We start from the raw sequence: 27,159 nt of genomic DNA, 5'->3' as shown, positions 1-27,159 counted from the left end.
ACCACTAGTGTCATTACTTGCAAAGGTAATAGATATGCTAATGTTATGGCTAGTGTTGCCTACCTCAAAGTATGAATGATGGTGACCCTTACTTTACCTTTCTTATTCATTGATTATCCCAATTAGCTATATAAGATGTCTTTGTTGGTTTGGTGTTGGGACTATGAGTATAATACACCTTGTGATTTCTAATGTTTAATTAATTTAATTATTTATTATAATGTGTTCTCATGAAATGAGATGTCCCAATTTATGCATTGCCCATTATACAATGCACAATTATTGACATTTACATGTGTAAAGACTATCTTTTCATGGAGGATGTGTAAGAGATCTATGATAAAGATGTTGAAGATATTATGATGCGTAAGCACATGATTAAGAGGGAGGTTGCAAATTGTGTTAGGAATCTTGACCCATTTAAGAAAAATATTACGAAATGTCATAAAACATCTTTCTAAAGGAGGTAACGCGAAATAATGGAGTGTGGATCATATGTATTTTTACCATGTTATTTTTTGACCTTCTTTGGGCCCATGGTAATGCCTTATGGTAGGGTTTTAGGCCTTCATGAGTTTGTATATTGAGGGTTTGAGACAAAGACATTGTGAGAGGAGTTTTTGTAGGATTATGTTAATCAAATTTATACAAGAGGAAGAATATGTTTTTGATTAGTAAAGCAATGTTAACTAGGGCACCGACCCTTAACATAGTAAAAAACTATCAAAAGAAAACAAGCAACATCAAGAGAGATGACGTTGATCTCCATAGGAAGAAGATGTTGATCTCCATGGAGGAAAGAACTTAATATTAAATTATAATGTTTATTGTTGCTAAGTAATACATTGGTTTAGTGCTTTGTAGGTTGGATTATTCTTGAAAGGATTTCCCAAGGTATGCATGTGGTACTCTCTTAAAGTTGGTTTACCTTTCATCTCTTTCTCCTCTCTTTTCTATGTGTTTTTTACATGTCAAAATGCTACAAATTTTTTCTATAGAAATGATTAATGTGTAAAATTCTTTAAAGGGTTATTGTAGAAATTCATTACCTTGCAATCTTATAAATATTTAATGTAAAGACCCTTGAAAAATGTTCTTGGATGCTTAGGGAGTAATTAGAAAATAATTTGTAGTAAGATTCTTTGAGAATATTGGCATTAGTTGTATATGCACTCATGAAGGAGTTGATAGTGGTAGTTACAAAACTATTTTTAGCATTTTTCTCAGTTTAGGCACGAGAATTGAGAAGTTTATGGTGGGTCCCATATAAGCTAGGTGATGATTTTGGATACCTATCTTGGGATATGGGCAGCTATGGAGAAGTTTCAAGTAAAAATGATATAACCTATTGTTAGTGTGGATAATATTTTTGCTATTCATGGCTCATTGGGAGTTATATTTACTATTATGAAAAGAGCCTCTTCATTTTAAATTTGGGAGTTTTTATATTTCACCATAGTCTGATGGTATATTATTTTGAAAAACCATTTACATTATTCCTCTTCCATTTCTCTGTAAGCTAGAGGTACATGTGATAGTACTTTCATAAGTTCATTTTATAAGTATAGAGGTGTTGCCAAAGTGAAGAGTGTTACTATGTTGGATGTGTTTCTTTCTTGAATATTAATACACTTGTCCTCTTTTTCATGTGGAGTTTTTTCCTAAAAGTGTTTCTCCACATAAATATTGCACTCATACGGCTGACTAGTTTTGTTCCTATTGTTGATTTTATGTAGCTAGATAATCATCATATGGTAATCCTTGGATAAATAATTATATACCTAAATTTCATACACTTGTAATAGATTCTAATACAAGAGTTTTAGCTTGTTTTTCAATATTTGGTATCATTGCTAACATTTGTGCATATAAAAGAATGTCTTAGTATAAGTGTTGAAAGGTATTTGGTTATAGTGAGAGATTTTACATTGAGTTGTTTTGCAGATTCATAGAAAGGATTGGAAACCATGTCTTCTCCTTCTCATATGAATATTGAAAAATTCAATGGTATTAATTATGAGATGTGAAAATTGAATATGAAAGATCTACTTGAAAAAATAAACTAATGGTTGTATATTTCAAAAGAAAAGAAGTCATATGATGTACTTGATGAAGATTGGTTGCAACTATATAAATGAAAAACCATTTGATTGGTTCTTACAAATTTTGTCTCTTGACAATTTTTGAGGAAACCAAAAACTATTAAAGTTGTGAAAGTTGATAATTGATATCTATCAAACCAAAAGTTTTACAAGTATTTCTAAAGATGGTTACATTTGTTAAAAATGAAAGATTGTGATTGTGTTGCAAACCATTTAAATGTGTTTAATTTGATTTTAAGTTAGTTGAATTTTGTAGATGTTAAGTTAGAATAAGAGTATAAATGAATCTAATTACTTTTCTCTTTATCTAATACTTGAGAAAACCTAATTTTTTCATTAGTGGTTGTGGTGTAGAGTAAAAATAATAATTTTATTGTAACTTTTCTTTTAGAGGAGATAAGAAGGAAATATATGAATGACGGCTCTAAGATGATTTGTATGTACGGGGAAGGTCCAAAGAAAAAGGAGGGCCTCAAAGGGATGAGAAGAAAGGTAGATCAAAGTCCAAAAGACAATCTAAAACCCTAGAGAAAAGTAGACTAAGGTGTTCAAACTACAAAAAGAAATAACATGTGAAGAAGGAAAGAAAAATAAGAAAAACAATTCAAATTATTTCATAGATGATGATAATGATACTGTGTTTTTTTTTGCTAACACAATTAGTGATGATGCTTGCCTTATTGATTTGGGTTACTACTATCATATGACTTCTCACAAGGAGTGGCTTTCTACATATACAACCCATAATTGAGGACATATTTTCCTTGGAGGCAACACTACCAAATATATTGTTGGTAAAGGAAAGATACAATTGTGTTTTAGTGATGGAAGAGTTAAAAAGATTGATGATTTACATATTCTAGAACTTGCAAAAAATTGCTTTCTATATCTAAGTTGAATATTTTTCTCTACATCTAACATTTGACAAGTTTAGTTGTAGGTCAGTAAGATGGAATTAGGTGGAGGTGAAGGGCACACAATATACTGAGATGGGTGGTAAATCAATACATACCAATTTCTACTTAATTAAATATGAATTGCCATTAATAACTTCTCCAAGGATAAGCCCCAAAAATATTTAAGTACATTTACTAATTTCCTTAAAGATGTAGCAATTAACCAACACATAAAACACACATCCACACAAAAAAACAATAAATTTATGTGAAAACCTAGGATGGAAAAAGACATAGTGAGAATAACTGCTTGGATTTACTACCCAATCTAGCCTCACAAAATAATATCACTTACAATATGAAGTAGGCACCAAACTACTAGAGACACCAATCCCTTACACCGAGATTTGAGCACCAATTTAGCTAGTGAGATGTACCTATCCCACCAGAATACACGAGATGAATTCTACACCTTTAAACTGAATACATAGCCTCCTTTCAATTTGAACACTCTTCAAAATCTCCTCATATGATGCACATGATCTTTTGATAAAATTACACAATGATTGGAATGCAACTCACATTGCATTGCTTCAATAACAAATACTGAATAATTACATTAACACGCACACTAGGAATGAACCTCTCCCTCCCCCTCTCTCTCTCTCACACACACAAAATGCACATGATCTTTATGTATGTATGTATGTATATATATACACACACACATATGTATATATATACACATATATACATATGTGTGTACATATATGCATATACATATACACGTACATGTGCGTGTGTGTGTGCGTGTGTGTGTGCGTGTGTGTGTGCGTGTATGTGTGTATGTGTGTATGTATGTATGTATGTATGTATGTGTACACGTGCACACACACATATATATTACAATAACAACCACATTCACATGTCAACCTAGGATATGATTAATGCATATGCAAGTCAGCCACAAGAATGACCCTTAACAAAAAGTATAATAGGTCATGTCTAAAATCCCACACGTTACTCCAGAAGAGGGAGCATGCTAGGTGTTACCCAATGTAGACTTATCTAGTCCCAATGATCATCCACACACCATTTATATACATACAAATTATATATATATGTATATATGTACACAAACACATATAAGACATGTATACATGTGTGTGTGTGTGTGTGTGTTACATTAAAAACCACATTCACACATCAACCTAGGATAAGATTTATGCATATTCAAGTCATACACAAGGATGACCCTTAACAATGTGTGTGTGTGTGTGTGTGTGTGTGTGTGTGTGTGTGTGTGTGTGTGTGTGTGTATTAGATTAAAAACCGCATTCACATGTTGACGTAGGATAAGATTTATGCATATTCAAGTCATACACAAGAATGACCCTTAACAAAAAGTGTAATAGGCCAAGTCCAAAAGTCGTCACTTTACTTTGTTTATACTAAATAGCTTGAATATAAAATGAAAGTCTATGAAAACTTTTATTTTTTGTAAACTTGATTTTTAAAATATATTTAAAAATAAGTATTTATCATTCTTTCTTATGTACTAGATATTTAGATTTGCCATGGTAAAAGTGGATGCCAATTAATCTATTTTTTCAACAATTAAATAATTTTCTAAATTAATAAAAATATATATCCAAACAATTTAAAAAAATATAAATATTTATTATATTCAAATTTTTAATTTTTAATTTATATCATTTAGGATTCTAAAATACATATTTTAATAATTAAATTAAAAAATTATATCTATATTAATTATTTCCTTTCCTTTATTAGTTTTAGTTCCTAATTGAATACTTTGCATTCAGTTTCTTTCAATAATTTCACTAATCATAGCATAGAATTAAAAATTCTGAACAATATTTCTATAATCATATTTAATTTTCTATTTTAAATGATTGTAAAAATATCATTTATTTGCCTTTCTATTGAAAATCAAAATTTTATGTTTTTAAAGGATGATGTCTTAAATCATTTAATTCACCAATCAAATGTCATTTTTTTTAATTGAAGAAAGCAAACAAAAATTACAAAAAATACAACTAGAACAACTAATAAATCAAAAGAACAAGAAGTTCTTCAAGAACATATGAAACAAATAACCAACAATGGTGGCACCAATAAATGTAAATACATTGCAAACCAATAGTAGTTGCAAGCAAAGTGATCATGACCTCTGAAAACTCTTTCTAAGACCTCTGTAGCTTCATGATCCAAAATGATCTTGTAGAACAAGCAATCCAACCAACATGACAACTAAGATGTCAACATAAGAAGTAACCAACTCAAAAGTGCAACCCCCCAAGTGGTGACAAGCAATATCCCCTTATTAGTACTTGTCGTTAGGCTAGTACTATTGCAATTGATTGCTCTCCATTTTTGTTAACTCGTTATTATTCAATTGTTTCTCAACCAATTAGACCTACAGATTTTTTTGCTCGGTTTTAGAACTACAGATTTTTTGTTTTGATATATATTTTTTAATTTTTATAAAGTTAAGATGAATAATTTTTAAGTTTGTAAATGATAGAAATTAATTTTCTCTAATGTGATTGGCTTGAGAAAATTGCATCTTATTACCAGATTTCACGGATCCACTATCTAATGAATTTTTTAGGCAATTTTTTAGGTACGTTAAAATAATATTTGGTATGTTTAAATTTTCTTATGAAATTTATTTTACATATCCACCAAACAAATATTTAACAATTAATTTTGACTGTATCTAAATCTTTTAAAGCTTTATATAAATAAATAAATATATATATAATATAAAAAAAATTAATAATATAATTTTAATTATCCTCATATGTAATAAATTAATAATATGGAAGATACTTGATTAGAATCAAAAGAAATATCAAAATCTAGGCGGTCTATAACTAGGGTTTGATGTGGACCCCCTAGTTGCGCCTGAAGATTGGGGTCTTCGCTCCTGCGTGTGGAGGTGGTGGTAGAGCTCCTCCACGGTGGTAATTTGCTCTCCCTCTCTCTCTTGTTTTTTTCCTAACCCCTCACCGAGGCTCTCTCCGTGCGGTTTTTGCAGGCGCGGGTGGAGGCGGGCGCATTCAATGCTCGATGGAGGCGGACTCAAGTGGACTGAATGCGTCCCAACTACCCTCCTCAAAAGCCATGGAAGAAGGACTTATTGGCAAGTCCTTTCCAGATGCCATCGTCGGTGATGCTCTGCAGGTCCCCCGTGAAGCCAAATTCCATTTGGTAAGTGCTTCATCTTCTGGTTGCCATGGCGGAGATGGAGGACAAGGTAAGGACCCTTCCTCGACTCCCTGTACTTTTTCTATTTCCCCTAACGATTCCATGGTGGAAACCCTTGAAATAGAAAATAAGAAGCTCCAAGATATTGCCATTTTCTTTGTAGTTACTAATTTAGATAAATGTTCGACTAGGAAATTTCTAGATGATTGAATGAAAAATGTGTGGGTTAGAAATCTAGGGCTTAATTTTTCTTTCTGTAGAATGATTCAGAAGGGTCTATATGTTATTTTCTTTAAGGATAATAAATCGCAGTCAGAGGTCCTCCATAAACAATTCTGGGCCGTTGGGCAAACCACCTTCAGAGCCCTCAAATGGTCCTTTGATGCGATTAACGAAGAAATTCTGGCTATTTCCTGCCCGTGTTGGCTCCTAATTAAAAATTTACCCCCCATTTTTTGGACTTTCATTCCTCAAATTCTTGAATCTATCGGCAAAGTAATTAGGGTTGATCATTCTTCGAATCTTGTCCCCCACCTGGATGCTAGAGTCCTAGTATCCATTAATCCTGGCATTGATATCCCTAGATTTCTCGAAATTAAACTTCGAGACAACACCTTCACTTGTGTTTTAGAAACCCTAGGGGGGTTGAAATCTTGTTTCTTGTGTAAACTGGAAGGTCACATCAAACGATCATGCCCTATTCTCTCGGCTAAGAATAAAAATATTGGTAACCCCTCTGGAACCGCTAATAAAGACGGTTTTGCCCCCCTCAATTCCTCCTCCAGGAATGAAGAATCGCCACCTATCTGAGTTAAACTAGACTCTCTCTGTAAGGCCATTAATAATGCGATGGCTAGTCTCCCAAAAATTCAACCGGTTAACCCCCTTGTTATTGAAAAAGATGCAGACTTCGGTTCCTTTACTGTAGACCCCCCTCCCCACTCGACTGTTTCTGCTGCCATCTCCCAAATGGAGGGAGTTGAGGGCTCTGGCTTCCAGGTGGTCTCTAGAAAGAACAAGAGGACAAAAAAGAAGAATGCCCAACAATTGGCTTTGGAAAAAATCAGGACTAGAGGGCACCAGAAATCATATACTTTTGAGACATGCATGGAAGACGATGGATGTAGGACCTTGCCTGAGACTCTAGTAATTAACAACCCTGACAAGTACTCTCATGTCAAGTCAATTGCTAGGACTTTTGAAGGGATTGATCATGGAGGTGGTGATAATAGAAGAAGGGATGTAACCCCCCTGCCCCCTGCGATACTCAGGCTGCTCCTACCTCTAATTTGTTCCAAGCCTTGGATAATTTATCCAATTCGACCTTAATTCAGACTGGCATTGATGATCCCCTGGGGTTGGAGATTGTGCCCCTCCTTCTATTGTCATTGCCTCCTCAGATTCTATCCCTATGAAATCAAAGTCCGTGATTGACGATGATAATGTCTTCTATGAGGTTATCTCGACCGCTCCAACGATTGACAATCCTAAATCTATTTGCCCATCTGAGACAAGCCTATCTGGGGGAGATTCCCCTTAAGTAACCTCCTCAGTTGACTTTCATGAGTCTGAGGTTGAGACTGATTTAAGATCCAACTTACCAATTATTAGGGGTGAGTGATTGAAGGATAATGATAATCTAAATGAGGAAATATCTGAAACCGAAGCACTCATTAAGAGGAAAAGAGGCAGACCATTAGGCTCTAAAAACAAGCTCTCTCCCCTACATAAAAAATCTAACCAAATGGATAGCTTCCCCAAGTGCTTTAGCAGCTTTAAGGCTGACAAGAATGAAAATTAACTATTTGTCCTCCATGAAGTGCCTATCTTGGAATGTCTGGGGGTTAGAATCTCTAGACAGGAAATATGTGGTGAGAAGAATGCTCAATCAGCATAAGGACTTGGATTTTGCCCTGCTTTAGGAGGTCAAAGTCGTCAGTTTTTCATTAGAGGTCAATCTTAACTTTATTCGGAGGGACTCCCTCAAATTATTCACTAAGCATGAGAAAGGCAAAGGGGGAGCTGCTATTCTTGTTAACCCTACATGGAGAAACTCTATCCTTTACTCAGGAATTTCCCCATGCAATAGAGCTATTTGGGTTACCTTCCAACATGGTGACTCTTCCTATGGGTTGTGCACCATTTACGCTCCCAATGACTATAGGGATAGATCTGACCTCTGACAATGACTTACTTCACTCCCTGACATTCCGTGGATCCTGGGGGGAGATTTCAATATGATTGAACATAAGGAAGACAAAGTAGGAGGAGCCATTGTTGACTGGAAAGGGGGGGAGAAGATTCATTGGAATAGATTGAAAAGCATTAAGAGACTCTTTGATCCCTTGGAAGGTTTAAAACAAGTCTATAAGGGCATCTGGTTTACCTGGTTCAACTATCAGAAAGCTGGCAACATGATCTTTTCCAGACTGGACAAATTTTACACCAATAAAGATGTCTTTTCTTTTATCCCGGATCAACAAGGTTGCCAGGTGGTTGTTAGGCCCTCCTCCCTTTCTGACCATCACCCCATTTTTTTAGATATTGCCCTTAGGAACTTGAGCAAGCCCATTAATAAGAGTGGTGGAAAATTCATTCTTAACAATAAGATTCTTAAAGATCATGATGTCTTAGCTGCTATCCATATTGTGAGGCTATTCAATAAGTGGAACTCTCAAGATGTTTCTAATATCCATAGATGGAATACCTCAATAACTAGTTGGCAGAAGATTCTTTGTACCATTGGCAAGAAGAAGGCCAAGGATGCCAGGCAGGTAGAGCTTATCATATCCTCTAACCTGCATAAGGCGGAACAAGACATTCAAAATAATCCTAACAACTCTCACCTTACCCACTTGGTGGCGGTGGCTAGAGATAAGCTCAGAAATCGTCAACATGATAGAGCCTTGGGAGCCCGAACTAGAGCTAGGATGTTATGGCTATCTCAAGGGGACAAAGGCTCTAAATTCTTCTTTAACCTTCTGAAACAAAAGCAGTGTAAGGAAAAAATTGACAAACTTTGGGTTGACAATAGGGAAGTTTCTGTTGATGAGGAAATCTTGAGTGAATTCTTCAACTTTTACAAGTTGTTGTTCTCCTCAGAGGACTCTCCTGCTTTCATGATTTCTAGGGACAAATGTCGGGCTCTTATACCCAATATTTTATCTCCCGAAGAAGACAGGATTCTTAGTAGACCCTTCTCGATTAAAGAGATCAAAAGAGCCATCAACTCCCTTCATAATGATAAAGCCCCCAGACCGGATGGACTTACCATTGATTTTTATAAGGCTAATATCACCTGGATTGCTAATGACTTGCTTGAGGTCTATAATGAAGCCTCCAAGTCAAGGTCTCTAGGAGCTGACATCAATAGAGGACTTATCAAGCTTATTCCCAAAGAAGGGGATAAGGCTCTTATAAAAAACTGGCGCCCTATTACACTACTTAATGTTTCCTATAAGATACTTGCAAAGATGCTTTCTATTAGACTAGAGAATATCCTACCCAAATTTATCTATTCCACCCAAATTGGATTTATTAAAGGGAGATACATCCTGGAAAATCTTATTACCAGTTGGGAGGCTATGGAATGGGCTAGACTCTCGGATCAAAAGGTGGCCATGCTCTTACTAGACTTTGAAAAGGCCTACGATAGGATTGAATGAAACTTTATCTCCACCATGCTTAAAGCCTTTAGATTCCCTGAGATCTTTTGCCATTATGTTCAGGTTCTTCTTAGGGATGCTCATGCCCAGGTGGAAGTGAATGGGATGATCTCGCAGCCCTTCAAGCGTAGTAGATCTATTCAACAGGGGTGCCCTCTAGCCTCTGCCCTTTTTGTAATAGCCTCTAATGCTCTGTTTTACCTGCTCAGGGACAACTCTCTCCCCCCTAAGGTTAGAGGAATCTCCCTTTCAGATAAATCTGAGTTGCTTAACATCTAGTTTGTAGATGACATTGTGATCTTCTTTGAGTTATCCAAGGAGAACTTGAATGCTTTATCTTCCAATCTCACTCTATTCTGTGATGCCTTAGGGCCAAAGATCTCTCAAACCAAATCTACTATGCTTGGATGGACTGAGCGACCTCCAAATTGGCTCTCCACCTATGGGTTTCAATGGGGAGGACCGAACACAATTGTTAGATATTTGGGGATTCCTTTTGCTATCTCTCCTTGCCTTAAGGATATGTGGGCATGGATTAAAGGCAAGATTGACTCCAAACTTACCAAATGAAACAAACACTATCTCTCATTGGCAAGGAGAATGCAAGTGTGTTAGAAGATCCCATCCTCCTACAATATATTCTATGCGTCTGTTTGGATGTTTAGTAACTACCAAATTAATGAGCTGCAGAAAACCATTAGGGATTTCTTGTGGTCAGATGGTAGAGGTCACAAAAAATCCCACTCTGTGAAATGGGAGTGGTGTTGTATGGACAAATCTATTGGAGGGCTGGGTCTTAAGGATCTAAAAGTGCAAGGGATTGAACTTGTTGCCAAATGGATTTTTCATGCACTGGAAGGTAATGAACCCTGGAAAGCACTCATTCGTAATAATATCAGGCTGGGTGTCCCCAAGAAGGCTGAATCTTGGAAGTTCCTCCCTATTAGTGATCTATTAGCTGGATCTTTCTCAGTCTCTACGGCAGGCTCTGTTGTCTTTAAAACTATTTGGAAAGCATGAGAAACCATTAGATTTAGCATTGGCAATAGTTGGATCAGCCGAGATAACCAAGTCCGTGGGGAAAGATCAATCTAGTGGAACTTAACCCACAATGGTAAACTTCTCGCCCTCACTCAAGGGTGCTCAGCCAAAAAATGGGCCAACAAAGGTATTTGCTGTCTTAAAGACATTATAGCTAATGGTGCTCTCATCTCATGGGATGATCTCTCTGGAAAGTATCAACTCCCTATATCTAATAAAAGGACTTATAACATAATGTGCAATGACTATGATCTCTTGCAGCTTCCTAAAACATGTGATGTGAATGAAGATCAATTTCTCTCCTTCTCATGGATTGATGGCAGCCCGCTTGGTAATTTGAAACATATTTCTATCTATAAAACTCTCTTATAATGACAATATTCTTAATCATGTTAATGCTAACTGGTATTCAGATCTCTCACATGCTCAATGGAGTAATATCTTTAAGGCTCTTTGGAGTTCTCCGTTGGCTCCCAGGAAAAAAATGTTCAGATGGTTGCTAATGCTTGATAAGCTGCCTATTAGATCTGATTATAGTAAAGAAGAATTGTGCACTATATGTAAAGTTAAGGAATCCAATAGACACGTCTTTTTTGATTGTATCATAGCTAAGGAAGTATGACTTATGTTTGGTTTTACTCTTTCGATTCATAGTTGCATACTTGATGTTGTTACTGGGTGTATTAAAGGCATTAAGAAAGACACTAACCTGTTCTAGAATCTGCTATCTGGTGAAATTCTTTGGTATTTATGGAAAATTAGGAACTTAGAAAAATTTCAAGGGCAAGAAAGGGCCCTTACTGAGTCTCTTCGAAGACTCACTTTTCATTCTATTTTCTCGCAGGTTACCATGGTCATTTGGTTGAATAAGGAGAAGTTTCGTAGATTTCTCATAGACGGGCACATAAGAATCTTCATCTTTGAACTCTCTCATGGCTACACCCGGGGAAGGATGAATGCTAAACGAACACCCTTTGTCAATGCCTTAGATGCTCTTATGGAAGAAATAAGAGGTAATGGTCAAGTGGTTCGACAACAGATGGTCTAGTCTGCCAGAATGTTGGGTGATCGAAGGCTGGTGTGGATGGAAGGACATTCAGGATGGATCGCTTGGATTTAGCACAAAACCGTCTCATGGTGGTTATGTTTAGATGGACAACTTTTTGTTTATACTTCCGTAGCTATATAGATAGGCATATTTTGTACACGACTCTGTAGTTATATAGACATGTATATCGTGTAAGGCTGTTTTTTGTCTTAGCATGTACTTCTCAGGTAGGGAGGTCTTTTGTCCTAATCTGCACATTTTCTCTAATATAACTGCATATCTGGAAGGATACCATGACACTCTGATGAAGCTCTAATATAACTATTGTACCTCAGTTTACTCTCTATATTCAATATAAAAAATAAATAAATTAATAATGTAGTACTAATATATATAATAATAAATTAATAAATAACAACATAATAATAAACATATAAACATTTATACAATAATATTATAATATATTAATAATATACTAATTAAAATACAATATTATAAGAATCTTAATGTTTTTCTCTATGAATATCTCTAAATGAACTTTAACATATTTAACCTAAGCCTAAGCTAACACCAACTTTAAACATAACTCTAATTTAATCATAATCCAAACTTAATTTTTGAATTGTATTTAGTATATCATGTATTTTATTAGTAGACAATTAATATATAAATAATATAATATAATTAAAATACAATAATATAAGAACGTCGAAAGTACTAGCCACTACATGGCACTTGTTATTTTATGACTTGAATGACATATCACTATTGCATATTTCATATCTTCACTTTATTGTATATTTTTTATTAATTGATTTTAGAAATGGTCATTTCAAAACTAATTTGTCATTCAATTTTTATAAAATAAGTAATACTTTAAAATCTCTGTTTAAATTATTAATTTTTTAATTTAAATTTTTAATATTTTTAAATATATTAAATTATTTTAGTTATATTTGTGGTCTAGAATTTTTTCATATTTGTATACTTTTATTGATGTATTATCATTTGAAATTTTGATGTTAAAAAAATTAAAAACTTAAAAAAATATTAATCTATAGACTATTTAAAAAAATAATAATTTCTGAGAAATTAATAAAACAAATTCTTCTTTATATTCTTAATCCAATTCTTTAATACCACTGATTAAATTTTCATACTACCTAATACAAATAATCACACTATTTACAGAAACTTATCAATACCTCTATATCACACTATTTACACGCTATTTACACACTATTTACAGAAACTTGACCAATACGTCTATTATTTATAGAAGTAGCTTTCCTCTATTCAGAGAAGTAGGACACACATATTCTTCGAATAATTAACATTTCTAATACAATAGATTCTTTATTTTTTTACCCATTTTACATTGGATTACCTGCTATTATTTAATCTTACGGTTTAATGTCTTTTAAATCTGTACATTATTCTCATCTTAACCTTCCATTCACTCGGCATTTGGTAAGCCTACAGTCCAGAAACAACAGTTTTATGTTCTGAACTCGTTTTCGATATCTCGTAAGTCTTTATCTCATTTTGTTTGCTGTTAATGCATCTAGTTCTGTGAGCAGTTAATATCAGAAAACCATTACTGCTTAGTGGCTTTTAATACTAGTGAAAGAGAAGTTGAATCCCACATTTTAATGAAAGTTTATTTTAATTTATTTACGGTTATTTTGCTCACATGATTAAAATTGTACCTTTTAGAGAACTGTAAGCGTATAATTTGATGAGAACAGGCATCATTCTATTGATTACGTGCTGTGGTTTAATTTTCTTAACAGTACTCCTGTTTTGGGTTAATTTCATTATCATCTATCATCAGAAACAGATTATTGAACCTAACGCTAGTCAGTCAAACAGTAAGTCAAATTAGACAAAACCAAAACCCTAACCCAAACAATTTTCAAGCAAATCTTCTTAATCCTAACTCTAGAAATACAAAACTGTGAGCCCCAGTTTCTCTATGCCCTAAGCTTTGTTCAAATAACTTTTTTTGGTTAATCTAACATAGTACTACACGACCAAGCAACAGGTGGCTTCTCATCTTCAATGTCATACATTTGAGCTGGGGGTGGGTGTTCTGTGCTTGGAAGGTTTCGATCGCTTGAAATTCTTCGCTTGTGCAGGTGGAAGTGAAACACTAACTGAATGGGATCCCTCACATAGTAAAACATAATGAATCGGTGCTATAATTGTCTTTATTGATTGACGTTTTTTCATAGCAATATATGCAAAACGAAACAAACTTAAGTCCATTTCAGTATAATAAAAAACCATGGTAGCACAAATCACAGCTGATCAAAACTGAAAAGATTCAAATTTTCAACGGTATGTTTATTAAATAATTAGATGTGGGTTCTAAAGGAGCCCACTCCAAAGAAAAAACTATTGCAAAATGCATAGTGCTGTAATATCAATAAACATAATACATGGTGCCACATTTCACAAAAGCTACAAAATGGGATAACCATAAGCCAAGAGGAATAAAAAAGGAGGAGCAGGGGCAGCCGAGGATGCTGCAACTCCATCTACGATCATAACATCTGGCTTAACAAACTTCTCCTGTTCTTCTCTTATAACTCCTTGAAGAAGAGTATGGATTGTAAAGAGACTATAAATTACGAAGTTTCTATCTCACAAAACAACTCTCAGATTGTCCACTGCAAGGGCAAAATCCAAACTAAACACTTCAAGGCTATCAATCCTGTTTGATGCAGACACTAACCTACCCTCCTCCTCAGCCACCCTCTACTTCAAACACTCCAGCCTATTACAAAAACATTGCTGCTCTTCATTTGAACTAATTGCTACCTCAACTGATGGCTTTGATGGCATAAAGGATTGCAAATTCCGATCACTCTTGTAGGCTCTGCTACCCTATCCCATAGATTTGCAGAAAAACAATTGAATAACAGAATTTGCCACCCTGAAGATCTTCCTGCTTCCATAAAATTCACCCCCAATATCTCATTCTCATACTGCATCCAAGCTGCATTAGCAATATTAAAACTGTTGTTTAAATCTGCATCAAATAACTCACTCTTCTCATTAGCCAATCTGCTACTTCTTCTCTTCGCCCAACAACAAGATTCCACCATCAAAGCTCCTGAAACCCACCAAAAGCCAACATTATAAGATTGAAAGAAGCCACACAGCTAAGAGATAGATAGATTATTTCACATGAAGATCATAATTTAAACACATATGCCATGGCTTCTCCCTCCATCCAACTCAGAACGATTCATCCTATTGCACACCTTTATAAACTTCAAGCATGCAGAGATACATAAAACTCATGGTGGCAACATGAAGTTAGGAGGAAGATACAAAGCAGCACGTGGCTGATAAATAACGAAGAGATGTTTTATATGCCATCCATTCAGATCGTTGCTCAGCTTAGATGAAAAGGGATGTTGATCTTTGCCTAAATTTGCAACCTATCTGCTTCTTTGTTTTTTTTTCTCTATAACAATGCATGGAGTTCACTTCCTCAAAGCACTTTGCTACTAGAGAAATCTCTTTGACTATGTTCTTCAACACCCAATTGGGCATCCGACTGCCTAAACAGACATTTATAATGTTCTGTGAATTACTTTCCACCTCCAACTTATGAAACCTGCTTGTTTAGGTAACTTCGCTTATTAGTTTTACTACCCAGATAGAAAAAATCACCATAGATGAACAAACCATTATCTGCTCTTAGCCTCTTACCACAGCACCTGCCCCTGCTAACACTAGATTACCTCTTAATGCACTGTCAAAGTTCAGTTTAAAAAACCTTCGTTCAGGCATTTACTTTGTTTTCGACTATTAATTTAATTATTTATCTATTATCCCTTTAATGGGGTAAGCTTTCAATAATATTATAATGGTAGTCTTCTTTATTTACTTTTTGATTCATAAAGGGATGCACAGATATATCGTAAGAAAAATTATCAAAAGGGAGACCTCAACTTGTAGCTTTCTCACGCTCCTTACTTTCTGGAGTGATCCAGGAAGAAGTAACATTCTTTATTTTATTAAATATTTAAAAGAGAAGATGGAAGTTTGCAGAGCCTAGAGGTAAGGCCAGAATCCCAAAATGGGCTAATTGATTTTGTTTACATGTCATTGATTTCTTTTAGTGTAGTATTTTTTGCACAAAGTTAATCTTTCATGGCTATGGCAGATGCTATTTCGGCATAGAAGTTGGTCCTTGTGGAAGCCTTACAGAGGATTTCTTTCCATTCAAGGTTTATCTTATATGCTGTTTGGATTTTGAACCCCTGAGAAATTTTGCCATCCGACCTACATTCATGTAGTTAAGTTATGATGACTGCCCTAAGTTGAGTGCTGTCATTTAAAGAAATAGAGTGATGCAATAGTCCATAGGAGAGATTAAATGTGGCAAACGAATTTTGCTTGGTGTGATGAGTAGCATTCAATTGGGCTGCCCTACATTTGCATTTCCTTTTTTTCTTCAGAAATACATTTTCTCAGTTTTAATACACTGTTTGCCCTGCTGCTGATGGTTTTTTCCCCCACTGTTGCCCTGAAGCATTGCTAGGGCAATGAGATGAAGAGCAGTAAGATCTTTACACAATTCTTTTTTAATTGTTTTATTTGAAATGAAGAGAAGTAAGATTTATATGCAATTTGTTTTGTTTTTAATGCTTCCCGTATTGTAAAGCAGGATTCTTTTATGTACTAATTTTAAATTAAGAAATGAGGTGTCATTGATTTTCTTTATGTAGGACTTCTTAACAATTTGTTTTGATCCTTATTGTTATGTTTTATCAACAGTTGCATTGCCTTTTTCTTGTACCTGATTCTCTAGTTTGACCTGAAAGCTATTCAAATTGTGAGCAGAAACTCTAGTTTAAAGGCACACTTGGTTTTTAAAATTTATTTAAAAATAAATATTAATCATTCTTTCTTATAGATTAGATATTTAAATCTACTTTAGTAAAAGTGGATTGTTGAGACATGGACCAGCTAGGACTCGAACCTAGGACCTTCCATACGCCGCTGGAGTGCTCTACCACTGAGCTACTGGCCCCTCTTGGACCAGTCCTTCGTCGGTCCGGGTGTGGCTTATTTCCAACACCAACACCCCCCCTTAAGCCACACCTCTCGTGTGCTTGGGGCTCCTAGCCTGGATCTGGCTCTGATACCATGTTGAGACATGGACCAGCTAGGACTCAAACCTAGGACCTTCCATACGCTGCTGGAGTGCTCTACCACTGAGCTACTGGCCCCTCTTGGACCAGTCCATCGTCGGTCCGGGTGTGGCTTATTTCCAACACCAACATGGATGCCCATTAATCTATTTTTTTAACAACTAAATCGTTTTCTAAATTTATAAAAATATATATCCAAATAATTTAAAAAAATATAAATATATACTACATACAAATTTTTATTTTTTAATTTATATCATTTTATGATTTTAAAATATATTTAATAATTAAATTGAAAAACTATATATTTATATTAATTATTTCCTTTCCTTTATTTATAGAAGTTGGACACAATTATTCTTCAAATATTAAACATTTCTGATACAATCGAATCTTTATATTTTTCCTCCCTTTACAATGGACTCCTGTTATTATTTGATTATACAGTTTAATATCTTTTTGAATCTGTACATACTGGTGGAATTTCTCTCATCTTAAACTTCATTCTCTCACCATTGATAAGCCTACAGTACTGAACCAACAGTTTTAAGTTCTGAACTCATTTTCGATATCTCGTAAGCCTTTATCTCATCTTGTTCACTGTTCATGCATCTATTTCTGTGAGCAGTTAATATGAGAAAACCATTACTGCATGGTGGCTTTTCATACTAGTGAAAGAGTCCTTGAATCCCACATTTTAATGAAAGTCTATGGTAATTTATTTGCAGTTAGTTTGCTCACATGATTAAAATAATAAAATTGTACCTTTTAGAGAACTGTAAGCGTATAATTTGATGACGACATGCATCGTCTGTTGATTACATGCTGTGGGTTAATTTTCTTAACAGTGCTCCTGTTGTGGGTTTATTTCATTATCATCTATCATCAGAAACAGATCATTAATTCTAACGTTAGTCAGTCAAACGGTACCTCCAATCAGACAAAACCCAAAACCTGAGCCCAAACAATTTTCAAGCAAAACTTCAAATTCTAACTTTAATCGTACAAAACTCTGTGCCCTGGTTTCCCTATCACCTAAGCTTTGTTCAAATAACTTATTTAGGTTAACCTAACCTAGTACTACACGACCAATCAACAAGTGGCCTATCGTCTTCTGTGTCATTCATTTGAGCTGGGGGTGGCCTTATGTGCTTGAGGGTTTCGATCGCTTGAAATTCTTCACTTGTGCAGGTGGAAGTGGGACACTATCTAAATGGCACCCTTCACTCAGTAATAACATATTGGATCAGTCCTATAATTTTCTTTATTGATTCACATTTTTTCATATAGAAATATATGCAAAACCAAACAGACTTAAGTCTTTCAGTATAATTAAAAACCTTGGTAGCACAAATCACAGTTGATCAAAATTGAAAAGGAATCAAACTTTCAACAGTATTTTTTTAGATAAGTAGAGGTGGGTTCTATAGAGGCCCACTCCCAAGGAAAAACTATTGCAAAATGCTTAATGCTGTAATGCTATAAAGCATAATACATAGTGCCACATATCACAAAAGCTACAAAATGGTGATAACCATAAGACGAGGAATGAAAAAGGAGGAGCAGGGGCAGCCAAGGATGCTGTAATTCCATCTGCAATCATAACGCCTGGCTTAATAAACTCCTTCTGTTCTTCTCTTATTGTAAGGAGACTAGAAATTACTAAGTTTCTATCTCCCAAAGCAACTCTTAGGGTGTCCACTGCAAGTGCCAAAATCAAACTAAAAACTTCAAATTTATCAATCCTGTTTGATACAGACACCAGCCTACCCTCCTCCCCAGCCATCCTCTACTTCCAACACTCCAAACTGTCACAAATACTTTGCTGGTCTTTTTATGAACTAACTGCTACCTCAACTGACGGGTTTGACAGCTTGAAGGATTGCAAAATCCAATCACTATTGCAGGACTGCCACCCTATCCTGTAGATCAGCAAATCAATTGAATAACAGATCTTGCCACCTGTTGATGTGTTTTTTATGACATCATGCAACAGAGAATAAAATACTAAGTATTTTATCCTCTCTTGAACAAAGACCTCTCAAATGCTAAGCTTTGTGATCAAATGAGATGACTCCAAGGTTTATATTGTCAAGTCTTGTCTTTATACGTGGATAGACTCAATGATTGTGATGTGATTTGCTGGAATCACAAGGGGACTTACGTTGATACTTGTATGTTTGAATGCTGCTAGAATGTGGAAATTTTACTTGACTTAAAAAAAAGATAAAAGATTGAGGGTTTGGAGAAATCTAATCTACTTGTGAGATCATTGATAGTAATGGATCATGCTAGGATGGACACTTTCTTTAACCAAGCTTTGCTTCATCATGTTGTCAACAACTACACAAAACTGATTCGATCTTCCAAGGGAATTGAAAGGTTTTCATACCATGAATCATTTATCCAAATACCCAATACATTGGCACAACTTGTATAAACACATCCATAGTTGAACTTAGCACATTTTGATGTTCAATCTAACTATGCATTGCAATTGAAAGTCATCCAACCTCAAATAGTATGAACAAGGAATTATCAACATCCACACATTGCTCCACAATCAAACAACTTCATCTAACTTGAAGATACAACAAGAAACCATGCAATTATGTAGAAGAAACAACACATTCCACCATATGTTCAATGAAAAGGATGTTTATTTACAAGCTTGGCAACAATTTTTGCCTTCTCTTACTGTACTTCTAACTGCTAGCTATCTAACATCTATCAACTATTAACCTTTACAAATGAGATTGGAGCCTTTTATAGTGCTCTCATTACAATTGAATGACTAGGATGAAATCCACATCAATGGCCAAGGTTACAAGATAGAAACCCTAATTAGGGTTTGTTGCACCCATTACATAACATTTAATGCTTGACCAATGATAAAGTTACATTTTATGGGACACATGTCCTTTGAATGATTGACCAATGAATAATGAGGTTAGGTACATCGAACTTTGCGCCATGACATGTGGTAGTTATCCTCGTTGAATGAGTCAAGTGCATTGAATTTGGATGCCTTGACTTGGAATGACGTGATTGGGTTGAAGATGACTGGGTGCCACCTCAGCGTACTCCTTGTAACTCATCACAAATGTAGATGATTGAGGCATATCTCTTGATACTCAACATTTCCAAGCACCTGCAGTGATTAATGAGATGATGATGAGAGACTCCCAAATAGCATCATCTTCTAACTTTGATTAACTCTTCTAGAACCATCTCCTGTCTTGATCACCTTTGCATCCTCTTTCTCTTCTATAGTAACTCCTTCCTTATGATGTCTTGAATTTGTCCTTGCATTGCTCTCTTGTTATATTGGCAACAGTTCTTGGATTTCCGACACCTATCTTGAAAATGTTGATATCCTTCCCTTTATGAAGATGAGTCGTTATCTCTCCCTTGCAATGTTGATGAATGTTGGAGTGTTCATCATGTGGAGCAATTTGCTTCCTTGCCTGGTTGTGGATTAGGATCCGTGAAGAAGGTTCCTCATTCACCAAGGCAATCACATTGTCACATCACTTCAATTGATTGCCCATCACTTTCTTGATTGTCCTTGACTTCCAAGTTTTGACCTAAGGGCATCCACCTGCTCACCTAACAACCTATCACACTTAAGACCTATACCTTGACTTGATTGAGAAGTTGCACTGCATCCTCTCTCAAGTGAGAAGGTTAATAGCGAAAGAAACTATTGCCAAGCTAGACAACTAAACTAAGACAACTAACCTACGAGCAAAAAAGTGGGAGTCCCCATTTGCAATGGGGCGATGTGTGAAAACATCACAACACACCCTGCAAAACTTCCTACTGCCATAGCATTCACCCCCAACATCTTATTCACATGCTACATCTGCAATATTAAAAATGACAAATGTTGTTCAAATCTACATCAAATAATTCACTCAGCTTATTAGCCAATCTATAACTTCTCCTCTTTGCCCAATGCCAAATTACAACCTTCAAAACCACACAGAACTCCATGGTGCACATGATTTTTTTGATTTTTTAAGATGCCAAAAACATTGTTGATGAAGCCAAAAAATGGAAATTTTGTAGTGTTTAACCACGGCCCAAGTGGCATTCCCACGTACGGCTTGCAACTTTTACTTACTTGCAGCCTTGACTTATTCCCTGACATACCAACTTGACGGGTTTTCTACGTACAGTTTAGTGTTTCTGTATGGTGTCTTTGAATTCCAATATAATTCCTTTGCATCGTACGACTTCTCCTCTGCCCCGTACGAACTTGACTTCTCCACTGTCACGTGCAGCTCCATGTACGGCCTCAACCCATGCTTCCTCTTCTCTTGTCTGTACGGTATATGAGTTGATTCCTCATACGGTCTTTCATTCCCATACGGCTTATTGTTTCCCCTTTTGTACGACGTGCAGGATTTCCTCTCATACGACATGTTTGTGGTTTCTTTGCACGGCCTCCTCCACACTTGCTTGTACGGTGTACTCATGTACGACTTCTCTTCACGTATGGTAGTGTACTCACATACGACATGTTTATGGTTTCTCTGTACGGCCTCCTCCACACTTGCCCGTACGATGTACTCATGTACAACCTTCTCTTCTTCGCGTACGACTCTCTCACGTACGACTTACCTGGCACCTCATCATCTCCCACGTACAGTGTGTTTTTTCCACCTTTTTCACCTCTGTATGAATTGTGCACTTTCTATTTGTTGTACAAATTACTACTTCTCACGCTTGGCTGGTTGCTTCTCCCTACGTATGCTCTTTGCTCATATGGTATCCTCCTTACGTACAACGTTCTTCCCTTGTACGACTCCCTTGCATATGACTTGCGGAGCTTGGATGATATTTCATCTCCTTTGTACGGCTCACTTCTTTCCACTCCCCCATATAGTGTGTGGTCCTTCCTTCCATACAGGTTACTTTGCTCCTTTGTACGGCTCACTTCTTTCCACTCCCCCATATAGCGTGTGGTCCTTCCTTCCATACGGGTTACTTTCTTTCACTCCAATGTATGGCGTGTGGTCCTTCCTTTTGCACGGGTTACTTCCTTTCACTCCAACGTAGGATGTGTGGTCCTTTCCGTACGACTCTATTGCTTTGCTCACATATGACCTACCAATCTTTTCCTTGTATGGTTCAAGACTCTCGCACAACCAAGTATCCCTTCCTTTGTATGGTCCTGCATCTAAATTCTTGGCATTCGGCATGAGGGTCGAGGAACGTCATGGCCAAACGCTTACAGTGTTGTCCTCCAAATGCTGTCATGCCCTCCATTTAACTTTTTTAATTTTTATTGATTCCATTAAATTTTGTATTTTCTTTTCATTCTCCATTTTCATATTGTTAGATGCATTGTCCATAACTTTACACGCTTTCGTCGGTTGCTCTACACCAAGGGTTGTAGCTTCAAGGAAATTACATGTCGGTGAAAATAACTTGTAGTCCTCCATTTGCTTTCCAGTAGAATAATCCATTCAGGGAACTTGTTTCATCTTTAGAGAAATCTTTCAGTTCGAGCACACCTTCATTGTTGGGTTCCATGCCTTTCCTCTCGTCATCCATTCCTAACTCTCCACCCTCAGACTCTAAGTCGAAGGATGCTAGTTCTTCACTCACCTCTTGGTTTCTCAAGTCAATGATGTGCTTCCTCCCATCACTCTCAATCGAGTGTGTTCTGCTTCCAGTTATGATTTGCCTTGGCAGTAATCAACCATCCCCTCCCAAGGAGTGCATCGTACGCCTTCTTCTATAATAGGATGACTACAAAGTCCTAGAAGAATTGTTGTGGCCCAATCATTACTTTTTGTGCCATCAATGTTGCCAACGGTTCGATGTCGTGTTGGTTGGCACCTACCAAGTGGAAGGTCAGTGGCCAGAGTGTCGGCTTCCCCAAACATTTCCAAGTGTCCTCCGACCGTACATTAACTCTTGAGCCCTCGTCGACGATGGTGTTTGCTAACTTTTGGCCCATTATTTCCATCTCGACAATAGCCAACTTCCTCCCGATGCTCATCGTTAGCAACATTGGATCATTGGCCTCATTCCCTTTAGGTGGTGGTTTTCTCGTTAGTTCCTCCTCTTGTGGCTTACATTGCTTCTGGATGACTGTGTCGTCTATGTTGGCAATTGCCATTCTCAGTTGCGGCATAGTTTGAAGAAGGTTTGCCACCTTGATAGGTATGATTGTCTGTAGCACCTGCCGAACTATGTTCTTCTCTGACTCCAACAATGATGTACTTGGAATTCCATTGGAGGTTACTCGTTCCTTTGCTAGCACTTGTTCTACTTCGGCTTTGGCTTCTCGGAATCGTTCCTTCTTTATGCAAGAGTTCGAATACATCGTCTTCTTTGTCTGTGCTCTTGTGATTGCCAAAATTGCATCTTCTTGTTCCTCCACGTCTAGCATTTTAATACTCTTCTGCTTCGGATAGTTGGTGTCTTCATGGTCACATGGTCCACACCATTTGCACAATAATTATACGTTGTCTTTCTTGTTCTGGCAGCCTCTCCCAAAGTGTCCCCATTCGCTACATTGTCGGCACTGTATGATAGGACGCCCCCTGGAGTCGTACTATATTTGGTTTCACCCTTGTTGATTTCCATTGCTGCCAGGCGATACATTTTGTGGTTTCGATGGGCTTGACTCTCCTCGTGTGAAGAGTATTTGCGTACTTCTAGTCTTCAAATTATATAGACACTCCTTTATTGAATGACCCATCACTTGGCAAATCTCACAAAACATCTTTTGAGGACAATTACCTTTCATGTGCCCCTCAATTTTGCACTTAGTACACCATAGTTCATTACATTCTTTATTGGTTTTCTCTTTCGGCCTTCAATTCTTTCATCATTCTCAACATATCCCGTCGAAGGGCTTGTACGGTTTTGGATGCTTCATCACTGCTACCTTTGGTGCTCTCGTCATTGTCGGTCTTCCTCTTCCCTCGGGAGGAGGTTTTGTTTTCATTCGCGATGTCCATTGCTCGATTGTAAGCATCAACGTACGAGGATGGAGGCACTACTTTCATCTTCTTACGCAGTGAGGGTATCAATCCCTCAGTGAACTGCCTCTTCTTCAACCGATCGTCTGGCTGGTTCTCCATCTTGTTCAACAATTCTTTGAGCCTACGATTGTAAGCGCGCACACTCTCATTTTTCCCTTGCTTGGTATTATAGATTTCGGCCACGATCTCGTTGTCATCCCTCAAGAGTTTGAACTCCTCTAAGAATGCCTTCTTTAGTTCACTCCACACGGCCTTGTCCTTAGCATCTAGGTCTATGTACCAGTCAATATCAATTCCTCGAAGGGTGATGGGAAATGCCTTCAGCCAATAATCATGGTCATCTTGGCCACTCGCCTTCCATATCGTCATACATGTCTTACAATGCCTTACGAGATCCTCTGATCCATCCCTTGTAAATCGAGGGAGTTTCTGCTTCTCCTGGGTGTTCATCATTGTTTTCACTTGGAAGGTACCGAAGGAGTCTTCGGCTCAAGCCCCCTTATTCTCGGTTCCTCGTCGAGGGACAAGTTCCCCAAATTGGGTTCTCACTTGCTTACTCCATTGTGTGCCGGACTTGGGGGACTGTTTCAACCGCTACGTTTCGGTGCTTTCCTTGCACTCTCGGCCACGCATGCATCCTTTACATGTCCACCTCCAGCATCCTCAACACTTCGGGTACTTCTAGGTGTGTCGGACTTGGGTGGACTATTCCGACTGCCACGTTTCGGTGCTTTCCTTGCACTCTCGGCCACACGCATGTCTTGTACACGTCCACCTCTAGCATCCCAACACTCCGAGTACTTCCATGCTGTGACTAGTCCTTGTGCTCCCTCCAACTAAGGGTTAGCGAATCACCTTATCACTTGGTCTTGACCATCCTGTGGTCTCTTCTCACCTTTTTTGGAGTCTACAGACATGAATCATTCAAGGCTGACCCGATTTCTTTTAAGGCAACGACGCCAAAATGTTCATCGCTACAACTGATAAATTAAATACAGGAAATAATAATGTACATGACAATGCATACTAGACACAACAGTAAAATATATCTTTATTCGCACATGCAATTATTACAAAGAAGACCAGAGATGGTCGGCCAAGGATTACAATAGATCCGACTATACTGTACTACTTTCCTTGGTGGTACACAACATATTTAAAGGACCGACAGTTGCCGAGAGGTATACAATTGTCAACCAACCGACACATAACTATCCGAGAGTGACAACCCACTTAATACAATTAATTAATACATTGTCGATAACCAAAATTATCAAACATAACAATAAGCATTTTATGCCAACTACATCTAATATTCCCTCCCTTATTACATCAATCCAAACAAAGGATGAAACATTGCAAGAGTTGTCGTAGCAACCCTTCTAAAGACTTTGATGAAGTGTCTTCACCAATTTTTCTCTCTCACCTAGGAAATACCAAACTGATTCCATCAATGGATCTCTTGATTGTAAATCTTGCAAAACAAATGTACAACACTATAGAACATAAAATGTCCCCATCCTCCTTGAACAATGAGAGCACAACTTTCCTCTGAAAGTCCACATCTCCTCAAAGAGTGTCGAAACCCCTCCTCTAGTGCCGCACATGAAAGAACAACTCTCCTCCAAGAGTCCACATCTCCTCCAAGTGTCTCAATATCCCTCCTCTAGTGCTATAGGAACCAATCCCTCCTTTGTTGTACAAAAGAACCTTAATTGCTGTAGATACATTAACTGCACCCACAAGCTCTACCAAGAAAAACCACGCTCCAACTTGCTCCATGAAGGGACCTTGATAGAAATAGATGCTTATCATGCAATGAATCATCTCAGAGCAAGAAGCTAGCTCGAGATGATAAAATACCTCCATCCTCCGATGCCTCCAACTTCTAATAAGTCAGCCTTTTCTAGCCAGATGTAGCAGTAGAATCTTCAGAAGCTCTGTCAATTGTAGCATTGATGGCCCCAAAAGCACAAACAATTGATAACATAATGTAATTGAACATTCTAAAGGTTTTTAAAAAATGCACCTTTATACAATAATCACTTTATAATTCAATTACAAAAAATTTGTTAACCTCATCACTCCAAAGCACAAAACACTAAACATAGTTATCACACCCAATCTCCATAATGTGACTTTAATCAGCATTAAAATAAAAATCAATCTTTACCTCTTTTCACGGTGTCCAACTGCTTGTACAACAAAACACAAAAAACTTCCAAAACACCAGCAAATACAATCCATTCCAGAGTATACTCAATCATAGAAACATTCACTAGTGGGAGGACAAAGAAATCTACTTCTGGCAGGCAGCGCTTAATTCTCAGAGATCAAATAAATATAATTACCAGAAGTTACCTTCGCATTCAGCACAGGGGTTGTCTTTGCATTTATATGGCATATTCACACACAGAAAACTCATCTCAATATGCTACCTTTGCTGCCATACTCCTTGCACAGCAATTGTTGCTTTCATATATACTAAGCTTCAAGCAAAACTAGATTTAAATCTTGTAGTTTTAGACAGCCAGCAAAGTTTTACTCACCAACAAACTGATTTTATAATATGCCAACATTAATATTCATGGCCAGCAAGACATTATTCACCCAAAAAAATTGAATAGAAGATCTATGTTTTAGAAAACAGCAATCTATCTCTCAATATACTTACCAATTCATAGAACAACCACACCCATCTGCCAAAATAGAGGGACCACTATAATGGAAAATTAAAATCATCAAATTACTTTCCCCTCTCTATGCCCATGCCACATGAATAAAAATGATTATGCTCATATGCCACTGCTCACTGTATGTTTCAAATGAATTCAAGAAGAAATAAACAAGATTGGAAACATGAATTCAACTCCTTGTTTTACCCTAAACAGCAGATTTTTAAACACCACCAAATACAACTCAAGGCATGGAAAACTAGATCATATCTTGTTCCTTCATAACTGTCCACTCAGCATAAACATATCTGTGGGTTTCTTCT

At 36.8% G+C, this 27,159-nt stretch overlaps 1 protein-coding gene across 6 annotated transcripts in view; it reads left to right on the top strand.

Annotated features, from left to right (window-relative positions):
- The first annotated feature begins 13,302 nt into the window (after window positions 1–13,302).
- LOC131038803 (uncharacterized) overlaps window positions 13,303–27,159 on the top strand; it is a 46,370-nt gene continuing 32,513 nt past the window's right edge. For 2 of the 6 annotated variants that reach the window (XM_057971347.2, XM_057971349.2), the window contains exon 1: window positions 13,353–13,513. The gene's annotated coding sequence lies outside the window, so the exon portion shown is untranslated. Of the gene's footprint in view, window positions 13,514–15,903; window positions 16,061–16,166; window positions 16,639–17,719; window positions 17,733–27,159 lie in introns of those variants that run through there. The other 4 variants (XR_009104545.2, XM_057971350.2, XM_057971351.2 and 1 more) reach the window with 4 other exon arrangements.

Source organism: Cryptomeria japonica, chromosome 8 (genome assembly GCF_030272615.1).
Source record: "Cryptomeria japonica chromosome 8, Sugi_1.0, whole genome shotgun sequence".
Taxonomy (NCBI): domain Eukaryota; kingdom Viridiplantae; phylum Streptophyta; class Pinopsida; order Cupressales; family Cupressaceae; genus Cryptomeria; species Cryptomeria japonica.
The sequence above is the reverse complement of the archived record's forward strand: the minus strand, read 5'-3'. Positions and strand labels throughout refer to the sequence as shown.